This window comes from Pterocles gutturalis, unplaced genomic scaffold (genome assembly GCF_000699245.1).
Source record: "Pterocles gutturalis isolate BGI_N339 unplaced genomic scaffold, ASM69924v1 scaffold8267, whole genome shotgun sequence".
Classification (NCBI taxonomy): Eukaryota; Metazoa; Chordata; class Aves; order Pterocliformes; family Pteroclidae; genus Pterocles; species Pterocles gutturalis.
Window position 1 is genome coordinate 3,270 of NW_010112679.1, and position 13,118 is coordinate 16,387.

The 13,118-nt window shown below is 39.7% G+C and overlaps 1 pseudogene; it reads left to right on the forward strand.

Annotated features, from left to right (window-relative positions):
* Positions 1–1,579: 1,579 nt before the first annotated feature.
* Positions 1,580–13,113, forward strand: LOC104462267 (annotated as a pseudogene).
* Positions 13,114–13,118: the final 5 nt, after the last annotated feature.

Sequence of the window (13,118 nt, forward strand, 5' to 3'; positions counted from 1 at the left end):
CTCTTCCTCTGGCGTGGTGCCTCACTATGATGCTTCAGTTCTGCTTTGGAACCCATACCTTAATATTTACTTACAGAAGGTCACAAAGAATTTACAGCACGCTTTTAAACTTTTGAGCTTACAAAATCGCAAGTGCTTCATTGATGCTGCATTCAACCACAGTAGCCTTGCAGCATTCCTCTACAAATGCTTTCATTTTAAACTTTCCTGGTGAAATCTCTGGTTTCCTGGGGCCTATCAATCTAACCAGAAAGAGCAACTTTTTGAGGAGGGATTGGGGAACCTAGACATAGAGTATGAAAAGAATGTCGAAGTTGCCCTGCTCAGCTTGACGAGGCATAAGTGACTTGTCTATTTTCCAAAGTTACGTAGGTGTCTAGAAATGTAAAAAGAATCACAAATCTTTCAGTTGGCAATTTTTGAAATCCGAATCACATTATAGAAACATCAGTGCTAGAAATATATCAATGCTAGGAGCTCAATATTCATCATCACCATTAGCAACCCAAATGATGGATGGAATGTATCCTCAGGAACTGGGCAGATGAGATCAAACCAAGGGATTAATGAATATGCTACAGAGCAACGTTACCATTAAGAAGGCTCCCAAAAATCTTCAGACTCAGGTTGACAAGAACCCCACAAATTTTAGCAAAGGCAGTATGGAGTCCTGCATGTAGGAAGGAATAGACTGCTACAACAGGATATGCTGTCTGTTACTTGTCTAGAAAACACCTTTCCAGAAAATGGTTGTAAGTCCTGATGTACGTATATACCTGGTGGTGCTTAGGGACGTGGTTTAGCGAGTTAGGTGATGTGGGTTGACAGTTGGACTTGATGATCCTAGAGGTCTTTTTTCAACCTTAATGATTCTATAATATGTCAGCTGTGTGCCTTTTGGGGAATGAAGGCCGACAGCATACTGTCAGGCATTCATAACAGTGTAGCCAATAAGTAAGGGGAAGTGATTCTTCACCTGCATTCAACTCCCACATCTGGACCACTGTGTCCAGTTTGGTGCTTCCAGGTGACAAGAAAGACTTTGACTCCAGTCCAGTGGAGATCCTCCAACATAGGTAGGAGCAAATGATGTATGCGGAGAGTCTGAAAAGGTGGGGGTTGTCTGCTTGTCTTATTGCTGTCTTCAACAAAAAGTGGGTGGTTACAGAGTAAAAAGAGCCAGACACTTCCTGGATGTTCAGAGTGAACGGATGAGGGACAACAGACAAGTGTTACAGCAATAGAAATTCTGATCAGGTATTAGGGAAAAAAAAATTCACCATCAGGACAGTCAGACATTGAAGAGTGATGCAGAGGGACTGAGGAATCTTGATTCTGAAGATAATCAAAACTTCACTGGAAAAGGCTCTGTGTAACTTGATCAAACACTTACCCTGCTTTGCACAGGAAGGTGGACCAAAGAACTGCCTGAGATTCTTCCCAAATCAAACATTCTATGAGGCTGTTCAAGTCTTTTTTAAAAAAACTGTGTGGCAACAAAAAAAGATTATTCATTCAGGAAACATATCTGCTCTTCCAGAGTGATCTGTGCTGACAAGCCCCTCCACAGAGTGCAGCCATGTCGTCAGACTCTGAGATGGCCATCTTTGGGGCAGCGGCTCCTTACCTCCGAAAGTCAGAAAAGGAGAGAATTGAGGCCCAGAACAAGCCTTTCGATGCCAAGACTTCAGTCTTTGTGGTACATGCAAAGGAATCCTTTGTGAAAGGGACAATCCAGAGCAAAGAATCAGGGAAGGTCACTGTCAAGACTGAAGGTGGAGAGGTGGGTAAAATAAGATGTACAAAAAGCATTAAATTCCCACTCTGAGATCTCAGCTGACATGCATGTACCTCCCTTTACTCTGACAGACCCTGACCGTAAAGGAAGATCAAATCTTCCAAATGAACCCTCCCAAGTATGATAAAATCGAGGACATGGCCATGATGACCCACCTCCACGAACCCGCTGTGCTGTACAACCTCAAAGAGCGTTATGCAGCCTGGATGATCTACGTAAGTAGCAGCAGCAGTCTTCCTTTGGGTAGCTGGGAGGAACTGCTCTGCCAGGCTGAGTGGCTGTCTCCCTTCCTGCAGACCTGCTCGGGTCTCTTCTGTGTCCCTGTCAACCCCTACAAGTGGCTGCCGGTGTACAACCCGGAGGTGGTGTTGGCCTACCGAGGCAAGAAGCGCCAGGAGGCCCCTCCACACATCTTCTCCATCTCTGACAACGCCTATCAGTTCATGCTGACTGGTGAGTGGCTCCATCTGTCTCAGAAGGATTGTACCAGGAAATTCTCTGAAGGCATATTCTGTCTCAGTAAAGTGAGGTGACTTTTTCAAAGCTTTCATGCTTCTGATGCATACATACTGTTGTGCGTTTCACCATCTTGACATAATAGTTTCTATTATTTTAAATGAAAGACACCCCTGCACTCAGTAAGGTGTTTTGGCATTTTTGTTGTTTGTTTGGTTTAAGTTCATGCTAAAAGGTGAGTGGCTGTCAGAGTGATTCCATCAAAAAGACATTTTAAAAATAATCATAAGTGTTTCCTTGATAAACATTAGCATTAACCACTTCTCATTTAAACAGTATTTTTTCATGTCACTATTTCTAAAAAGGAAGTATATTATCACAAATAGTGTGTCAGGAAAAAAATATAAGCCAAATGGACTAAATGGAGCAAGGAATATAATTATATCTGTGTTGTGGTTCCAGCCAAAACCAGGATACTAATGAAATATTGAAATTGAACAGGGTATGTGATCCATACAGGATACGAAATTATGTGAAGTTAATCACCAAAGGGCTACAGGAAAAATCAATATCACAAATATTTAGATTGGTCTTGATAAAATTAAATAGAATTACATATTGCTGCTAGTTTTGTTTCCGCCTTTTCATTCCTCTATTTCTCTGTAACTATTGGGTTCAGAAATATGACCCATGCTCAGGATTCCTTTGTTGTGGGTTCTTACTATCCCTTTCTCTACTTCTGCTCTAAATACAGTCTGTATAGCAGAAAATTAAAACAACAAAACCAGAAACATTTTACTCTATTTACTCTATATTTACTCATTTTACTCTATCTACTCTGTATTTACTCATTTTACTCTAAAATACCGTAAAGAGTGTGATAGGGAAGAAACACATGTGCCTTCAAGGGTTTTCATCATTCATGGAAAAGCATTACTTTTCAAAGAATTGAATACTGTTACTAGTAAGCAAAGGAAAAAGCATGAAGGAATTTTTCCTGTCATAACTTACATTTACTGCACTAATTTTCATTTTTTTTGTGTTCTTCATTTACAAAGTCTATTTGTTTCTGCCTCTTTCACAGATCGCGAGAACCAGTCGATCCTGATCACGTATGTACATCCTCGGCTTGGGTCCCTGCAGGGCTGCCCAGTGCCAGGAGACCTCCTGCCTGACCACACGCTCTCTGCTTCTCTCTTTGGTTTCACAGCGGAGAATCTGGTGCAGGGAAGACTGTGAACACAAAGCGTGTCATCCAGTACTTTGCAACAATTGCAGCCAGTGGGGAGAAGAAGAAGGAGGAGCAGCAGTCAGGCAAAATGCAGGTAAATTAATAGATACTGGCTTGAATCAATGCTTTTCTCAGTTCTTGACATTATGTTTGGAAAGGATAACCAGCAATTATTGTCGTCCTGCAGGGAACACTTGAGGATCAAATCATCAGCGCCAACCCACTGCTGGAGGCTTTTGGAAACGCCAAGACTGTGAGGAATGACAACTCCTCACGCTTTGTAAGTTTTTGATCAGAAGAGTTGACATTTACAGGTGAACAAGGATGTCAGAACAGAAGCTGTAATTTCTGAAGTGTCAGAGTTGGATGATTGTATTCGTTGAACTAACATTTTCCTCATATCTTTCGTAACTAAAAACTACCTAGCTAGACTATCTAATCAACAATATAACTTTAAAGGTGTAGTACAGCAAACAAATATTTACAAAGGGGGATAATTTAAACATATAAATATCTAGATTACTTAATATTTATAAATATATACATATACACATTCTCCTGGTATCTGTTATAAAGACTGCAGATACAACTTTGTGTAAATTGATATAATGCAGAAGGAATGGAGAAAGTGAGGGAGGGAGAGGGTGCAGAAAAGACAGACAGGATGGAAATTGCCCACATCAGATTAGCAAGAATATGAACGGTTTTTTAGACACAGAACTGGGCAGGTCTATTAATGTGACAGTTCAGACCTTGATACAAGTTGTCTGGGAAGCAATAGGGACAAAGATATCTTCAAGGCATCCTAACATAAACCAAACTACTCTATGACATGTCCTTTTGATCATTTTAATGCATAAATTCAGCCATTCATAAATTTTATTAGATAAACTGTGAATGTCCTTGAGAAATCACAATACAAATTCACAGTCTCAGCCTAAAGTTCTGTGTTCTGGGTGCATTGCCCCTATACCCACAACTTAGAAAATAACAGCTGCCTTCCATTTTTCCACAAAATCAGAGAACTCATTTGACATTTACACCACCAAAATCCACATTCGCAGCATTCTATCTGATTAAAAAATGAAGTGACTGCATCTTGGCTTTCTCTATGCCTATCTGTTTGAACCGAGGCATAAATGACCTAATAAAAGGCTTGCTTAGTGTTTTTCTTGTTCCTATGCATTCAGGGTTATCCACTAAATAAAAATGACTTGTCTCAGATCTTTACATTATTATTGCCAGTATAGAGAGTTTCCTGAATTTTCTTTGTTCTGTTTTTCTTTTTAGAATAAAAATTTAAAAAAAAATCAAAACAACTTCTAAGTGTAAATCCTGTCCTCTGTGGACAAGTTGCACAGATATAGTCTTAGTGAAATTTGAAGATGCCTTTTTTTTTTCCCTTCTAAAGGGCAAATTCATTCGAATCCACTTCGGAGCCACAGGCAAACTGGCTTCTGCTGATATTGAAACATGTAAGGGACCTCCTGACCTGATTGACCTGATCACATTCCTTCCTCCTTTTCCACCTCAGTGCACTTTTTCAGACCTAACTCTGTCCTACCATCCTTGCCAGATCTGCTGGAGAAGTCCAGAGTCACTTTCCAGCTCAAGGCAGAAAGAAGCTACCACATATTTTATCAGATCATGTCCAACAAGAAGCCGGAGCTAATAGGTAGGGAGTGTTATAAATTGTTTGATGGAATCTCAACATGTTTAACATTTACCTCAATTTTTATACCCAGATATGTCCTATTCCTCTTTACAGACATGCTCCTCATCACCACCAACCCCTATGACTATCAGTTTGTAAGTCAAGGTGAGATCACTGTTGCCAGCATTAATGACCAGGAGGAGCTGATGGCTACAGATGTGAGTAACACACAGCGTATTGGTACGGTGAAAGTTACATTTAATGGCCCAGGGGTTTATTTGACTGATTCTGTTGCCAGAGTGCCATTGACATCCTGGGCTTCACTGCTGACGAGAAAACAGCCATTTACAAGCTGACAGGGGCTGTCATGCACTATGGGAACATGAAGTTCAAGCAGAAACAGCGTGAGGAGCAGGCAGAGCCGGACGGCACAGAAGGTATTAATAAAACCTAGAACTCCCAATAACAGAAACAGTTATATAGCTGGCAGTTGGCATTCAGGTATCTTCCTCCAAATACCTTTCATAAAGAGATAAATCTCAGCTTCCATAATATTCATGCTTCTAAATTTCCCTTCAAGCTATCAGAGGACTGCAGTGCTGAAACCTACAGCTCCGCACTTTTTGCATCTTAGAGGATGTCTGCTTCCAATGATCACTTCTTCTCTGCCACTGTCTCCCTCTCTCTTTGTGTTTAGTGGCTGACAAGGCTGCCTACTTGATGGGTCTGAACTCAGCAGATCTGCTCAAAGCCCTCTGCTACCCCCGAGTCAAGGTTGGGAATGAATATGTGACCAAAGGTCAAACTGTGCAGCAGGTAACAACCAGCTGGTGACCTGGAACCTCTGGCTTGATTCACTCACTTTCTCTGGCTACTATTTTCCTTCTGCTGCATTCTTCTTTGTTTTAGGTGAACAATTCAGTGGGTGCTCTTGCAAAGGCTGTCTATGAGAAGATGTTTTTGTGGATGGTTGTTCGTATCAACCAACAGCTGGATACCAAGCAGCCCAGACAGTACTTCATTGGTGTCCTGGACATTGCTGGCTTTGAGATCTTTGATGCAAGTATCCCAGAAATAATAGTAAAATCTTGAAAAAGCAGTTAGGGCTCAAGAGAGACTGGAGAATTCTGTCTCGTTTTTTTGAAAACATTCCATTTATTTGTGATTTCAAATCAAGCTCCGTATTTTTTTGAAAAACTTTATTTTCTATTTTCTGGAAATGCTTTCCTTCCTTCTATATGTCATTGCATTGTATCTTTTCTCCAGCACAGTCCATGAACTTCAGTGTATCTGCATGTAGTAGCTTTATGTGATACACAAAGAAGAAACAGCTGTCTTTTACCTGTAGCACAAAGGTTGTAGCTTTCAATAATTTGAGCTTAGTATTAAAAAAAAAAATCTATGGACAAATAGCACACAAATACCAAAGATACACTATTATAGAGTGTAGGCAGAAAAAAAGTAGACTTAAATCCCACACAAAATTGTCACAAGGTTTTGGAAAAAGACGGTAATAATCACCCTTTGCTTCTGAAGAGCCAAAGGGTGATTCCAACAGGAAGAATGCATTGGCTGTCTTTAGTGCTGACAGAGAAGTTATATAAGACATTTAGGGAAGATACCAGAGTCCAAGCCAAGCCTGGCAAACACTGTCAATGTCTAATTTTTTTGTAAGGTCAATAGGAACATTTACATAATATGAGAGAAAAGAGTGATGTAAATTGCACCTTGATAGGGATAAGACTACCAAATCATTTTGGAATTTGGTTTAAAAATAAATTATACATCTAAAAATCATTCAGGAAGAAAAGAGCAAAAAAAACCCAACCTCTTTAAAAATGTTAATGGGATGTTTTAACATTAAAAAAAAAATTGTTTGAACTGGGCATTCTTGCATGGGATTTTGACTACACAGGAGAAAGATATACAGGTAATTCTTCATCTTGAGAATGAATAAATTTTGTTATTTCATCGAGCAGTTCAACAGCCTGGAGCAGCTGTGCATCAACTTCACCAATGAGAAACTGCAACAGTTCTTCAACCACCACATGTTCGTGCTGGAGCAGGAGGAGTACAAGAAGGAAGGAATTGAATGGGAGTTCATTGACTTTGGGATGGACCTGGCTGCCTGCATTGAGCTCATTGAAAAAGTATGTTGATTACATTTAAGATTTTGTTGTTTCTTCTTTGCGACAGAATTTTATGATTTTTCTTCAGCCTTATTTTTTCTTGCTCTAATGCTTCACAAACCTACTTATTATTATCCATTTATGTTCCTGGCTATTTGTTCACAAAGAATACCATTTCATTTAAAATATTGGATGTATTCAGAAAGTAATTTCTACAGACCTTTGTGATTAGGATACAAATGAAGTAACTTTACATTATCCACAAACTATATTATTATCCATCTTTTAAAAATTACCAGTAATTTTGCTTGTTTGGCAACAGAAGAATTAACATGATCACATATAATTTGACAGCAAGGATTCTCTGTAGGTGCATTTTCTAGTCTAGGAAGGTGAAAGATCTATTTTCAGAAACCCAGACACAATTTTCAGTATTATGATTATGATTTCGGTACTAATACTGTGATTTCTGAAACACTGTTTCTAAGTAAAATCATAGGTGTAGCTGAACTGGATGAACAGTAACGAATAAAACCATCACTATGAGCTGACACTGTTTTGTGTAACATCTTCTTGTGTAGGAATGAAAAGATAGAGATATCTCATAAAAAATAAAATTTCAGGAAGTAGCTGAAAGACCTGTTGATCTCTAGAATAAAGGTCAATTTTAGTAATACACCTTCGTCTACACAAATTTTCTTTGGGAGAGCATTAATGCAAAAAATAACAACCTCATTTTCTTTCATCAAAGTTTCCAAGTTATTTTGAAAACTTTGTGTGATTATTGTGACACTACCAGTTCTGAAATGCACTGGTTTCAGATACTAATTAATACTCTGTCTAGAACTGCACATGAAAAACTTAACAATGATTTGATCCATTTTTGATCTAAAAATTTAATCTATTTCTCAGTTTCTTTGCCTTTCTGCAGCCTCCTTCTGAATGCAGATCTCTATTTTATCACTGTTATTTTTTGCTGCTTCTCCCAGCCCATGGGCATCTTCTCCATCCTGGAAGAGGAGTGCATGTTCCCCAAGGCAACTGACACCTCTTTCAAGAACAAGCTCTATGACCAGCATCTGGGCAAGTCCAACAACTTCCAGAAGCCCAAACCTGGCAAAGGGAAGGTTGAGGCTCACTTCTCCCTGGTGCACTATGCTGGCACGGTGGACTACAACATCTCTGGCTGGCTGGAGAAGAACAAGGACCCCCTGAATGAAACTGTCATTGGGCTGTACCAGAAATCATCTGTGAAGACACTGGCCTTACTTTTTGCCTCTGCTGGTGGAGAGGCAGGTCAGTTCTCTGAAATGTCATTGCTTTGGTGCACAGTGGTTCTGTAAAATCGTAGAATCATGAATGGGGCCAAAACCATAAATGTTTAACTATCTTCACTTTATCAGAGGCTAGTGGTGGTGGTGGTGGGAAGAAAGGTGGCAAGAAGAAGGGTTCTTCTTTCCAGACTGTCTCAGCTCTTTTCCGGGTAAGTAAACACTTTATCTTTTCATGTATGCAAATTAGAATTAAACTGCACTTTCAACCGATTCAGCCACATTAAAAAAAAACCAAACAAACAACTTTAGTTCAGATTCTCATTAAAAAAAAAAAAATCGAATGAAAAATGATACTATAAAGTCCTAAACTTACACTTAAAATAAACACGAGTTTGCTTATAAACCCATGAAGTATCCACCTTCTGTCTCTCATTGGGTTGATGGCAGCTCTTTTTCTTATCATAAAAGGTGATGTTCATAATCAAAGGGGACTGAACTATTCATTGAGGCATTATCAGTTGATAACACTCAGCCCAGTGCATCTCCATTGACAGGTCTTTAATGCTAAGTTCAAATAACCTAAGAGTTAGTTTTTCTATACTTCATATAAACATGCACTGAATCATGGCCCCACAGGAGAACTTAAACAAGCTGATGACCAATCTACGGAGCACTCACCCACATTTTGTCCGTTGCATCATCCCAAATGAAACAAAAACGCCTGGTAAGACACCCAAGGAGCAATAGAACTTCCTCTGCTACAGCCATTCCCCTCCACACTGAAAACTGGTATTCATTTATGCCCTGAATTTCTAGGTGCCATGGAGCATGAACTGGTACTTCACCAGCTGCGGTGTAACGGTGTGCTGGAAGGCATCCGAATTTGCAGGAAAGGTTTCCCCAGCAGAGTTCTCTATGCTGACTTCAAACAAAGGTAAGAGCTATGTATGTAATGAAGATAAGGGAGGTGTCCTCATCAAACAGCTGAACTTTGCCACTGTCTCTGAATAGGGAAGCACAATAGAGCTACAGAAGCCAATGCTTACAAGATTAAAAAATGCAGATTGGGATGTGACTACAACACATTCTCAGACAAAAATTACAAACTCAGTTACAGTGCATTTTGGCCATCCAAACAGCTGCAAGTTTCAGGGGAAGATGCTTTCTTCCTAGAGTAAAACGCATAGTAGAAATGTTCCTCTCTAGCAATTCTCTACATAGAATAGTTTAAGTGAAAAATTTATTGAAATGGCTGGAGATCAGTGTCCTCTTTTCATCTATGAATGATCACCTAAAGACAGTTAAAGTTTCCTTAATTTCTTATCAGATTAGGACTTCTTTATAACTGTATCTCTAAACAGGTGATTCCTCATTCTGCTGCAGGCTGCTGTTAATTTCAGTAGACAGTACAACCTCATGACTTGACGTTGCCTTCATTCATATTTCCTCCCATTCCACAGATACAAGGTGCTAAATGCCAGTGCTATCCCAGAGGGACAGTTCATCGATAGCAAGAAGGCTTCTGAGAAGCTTCTTGGGTCAATTGATGTGGACCACACCCAGTACAAATTTGGCCACACCAAGGTACAAGCCCTCCTTGACTTATTCACTGCATGGTTGTGATTTGCTCTTCCTGACGGTCATGTGTGGCAATGTTCTCTTTCCTAAGGTGTTCTTCAAAGCTGGGCTGCTGGGACTCCTGGAGGAGATGAGGGATGAGAAGCTGGCACAGCTCATCACCCGCACACAGGCCATGTGCAGGGGTTACCTGATGAGAGTGGAGTATCGGAGAATGGTGGAGAGGAGGTAGACATTCCTCACCTTCAGTTAAAGTCACTGTGCTTGGGGGAAAGTATTGGCACTCATCATAATGAAAATATTCAACACACGTTTTTTATTATGCTTCAGGGAATCCATCTTCTGTATGTGCAGGGGTTACCTGATGAGAGTGGAGTATCGGAGAATGGTGGAGAGGAGGTAGACATTCCTCACCTTCAGTTAAAGTCACTGTGCTTGGGGGAAAGTATTGGCACTCATCATAATGAAAATATTCAACACACGTTTTTTATTATGCTTCAGGGAATCCATCTTCTGTATCCAATACAATATTCGGTCCTTCATGAACGTGAAGCACTGGCCCTGGATGAAGCTGTTCTTCAAGATCAAGCCCTTGCTGAAGAGTGCAGAATCTGAGAAGGAGATGGCCAACATGAAGGAAGAATTTGAGAAAACCAAGGAAGAGCTTGCAAAGTCTGAGGCAAAGAGGAAGGAGCTGGAGGAGAAAATGGTTTCTTTGCTGCAGGAGAAAAATGACCTGCAGCTCCAAGTACAAGCTGTGAGTATCGCCATCTATTTCCCACTTAGAAAAAGAGCCTATACATTCAGACTGGTGTTTCGCAAGCAGAAGGTCAGACTATAGGTGACCAGATGCCAGATATTTGTTGAATTATGCATCATACTGACTGTGAAGCTGATGAAACTAGCGTCTCACAGTAGCATGGTGAGCCCTCTGACAGCTAGTACAAAGAGGCAGGGAGCTCCAAGTGGGAGTCAGTGCTCCTGCTTTCTGAGGAAGAAGCCCACTATCGGAAGCCAATATGAAATAATCAGAGTAGAGTTTCGCCTGAATTCCCAACTCCCTTTGAGTATGTGAGTCCTGCAGGCCGTAGCTCCATCTCACCAGGATTAATTCATTCTGGACAGTAAATGCAACCTAGAACTTAAATTGGTGCTTGTATATTCGGCCACTTAATAACTAATGGTTAATTGTTCATTCAGGAAGTGGGAAATATGGTTTGAAATTTCTGCTCAGTCGAAAAATAAGTTAATCCATAGTTCCTGCTTCTGAACAAAAGTCTCATCTCCCGGGGTTGTTCTATAGTGTTTTACTATGCTCAAGAGCATTCAATATTACCTGGGAAGATGAAAAGGAACAGGTAGGTACACCCCAGTACAAGCAGACGTTAAAACTCCCTGGTGAAATAGCTGTCTGAGTCCTGCCATCCTGCTGTAATCCATAAACTTTAAATGTAAAATGTAAATGTAACAAATTTGGAGTGTAGACTTCTGTATAATAAAACCATCATCTCTGGGTAGGCACTTCATACCTCTGTATTAATTAGACATAATTTAGTTCAATGCAGATTAATAAAGCAGGTGAGTAATTAAGCAAAATATTTCATTTCTGAGTACTGTAGTGATTTGCATCTGCAACCTGGATTTTCATCATATGCTATGTGGTAGATTTGTTATCAAGAATACCCCATGAATCTTGAAGGAACATCAAATTTAGAAAAAAAAATTATTAATTAAAAATACATTCCAACAGTATTTGATATTGAAACCCCATCTTACAAAGCAATTCTAAATTACTCATCAAATTATTGAAAGCACTGAAATTAACAAACACATTATTAATGCTTCCCCTAATAACATAGCGATCTGAGTCTTCAGTTAGACAATGGGAAACTTAAGTTTTTTTCCTCAGTCTAAAAAAGAAAAATACACATTGATTTTGATCTTATTACTTATAAATGTATCTGTCAGTTAAACTCATGTAGGACAAAGCTATTCAAATGAAATACCAAAGACTGAAGGAACAGAAAGTCAGCTGAAATCACCATTGAAAACTCCAAAGAGACAGGCTGGAAATATGACAAATATGCATATTTTAAAAGGCAATACCCTACAGTATGTGCAGTAATTCTAATGAATGTAGGAGTGGTATTATTTTTATCTGAGAATTTTTCTCTTGAGAAAAATAAACCCTTTACAACCCCAAATAAAACTGGGTTCAGCACCAATTACAAAAGGGAAGCCACTGATTACTGTGTATTAAGAAAAAGCCTGCAAGTCCATTCCATTGAACAACCAGTAACAGAGATGACAACTTTTTTGTGATGCCTGTAAGTGTATGAGGTATTATCACAACTATAAATTCAGAGAGATGTTTTTGAAAGAGCAAAAAAAAAAAAAATATCAGTCTTTCCAAACTCTGAAGTTGGGTAACTATTCCCCAGACAGATGACAATATTGTTCAGCTGTTTGAGTGGAAGGGCAATTTTAGGCAGGGCTTTTACATATGTTAATTTAGGAAGATATAAAATAAAGAAGAGAAACTTCCAAATATTACAAACACAGAAAATCTGTTTCTCCCCACCAGGAAGCAGACAGCTTGGCTGATGCTGAGGAAAGATGTGACCAGCTCATCAAAACCAAAATCCAGCTGGAAGCCAAAATTAAGGAGGTGACTGAAAGGGCCGAGGATGAGGAGGAAATTAATGCTGAGCTGACAGCCAAGAAGAGAAAACTGGAGGATGAATGTTCAGAGCTGAAGAAAGATATTGATGACCTTGAGCTAACACTCGCCAAGGTTAAAAGCTGCCACCAAAAACAAGGTAGGAGGCAGACCCTGCCACTCACACTCCAGAAAAGGGCATTGCACTGTTACAGGACGTCTGTATCTCCTTCTTTTATTTACCCTTGCTCCCTTCTTCTCAAAGGTGAAAAACCTCACAGAGGAGATGGCAGTCCTCGATGAGAGCATCGCCAAGCTGACAAAAGAGAAGAAAGCCCT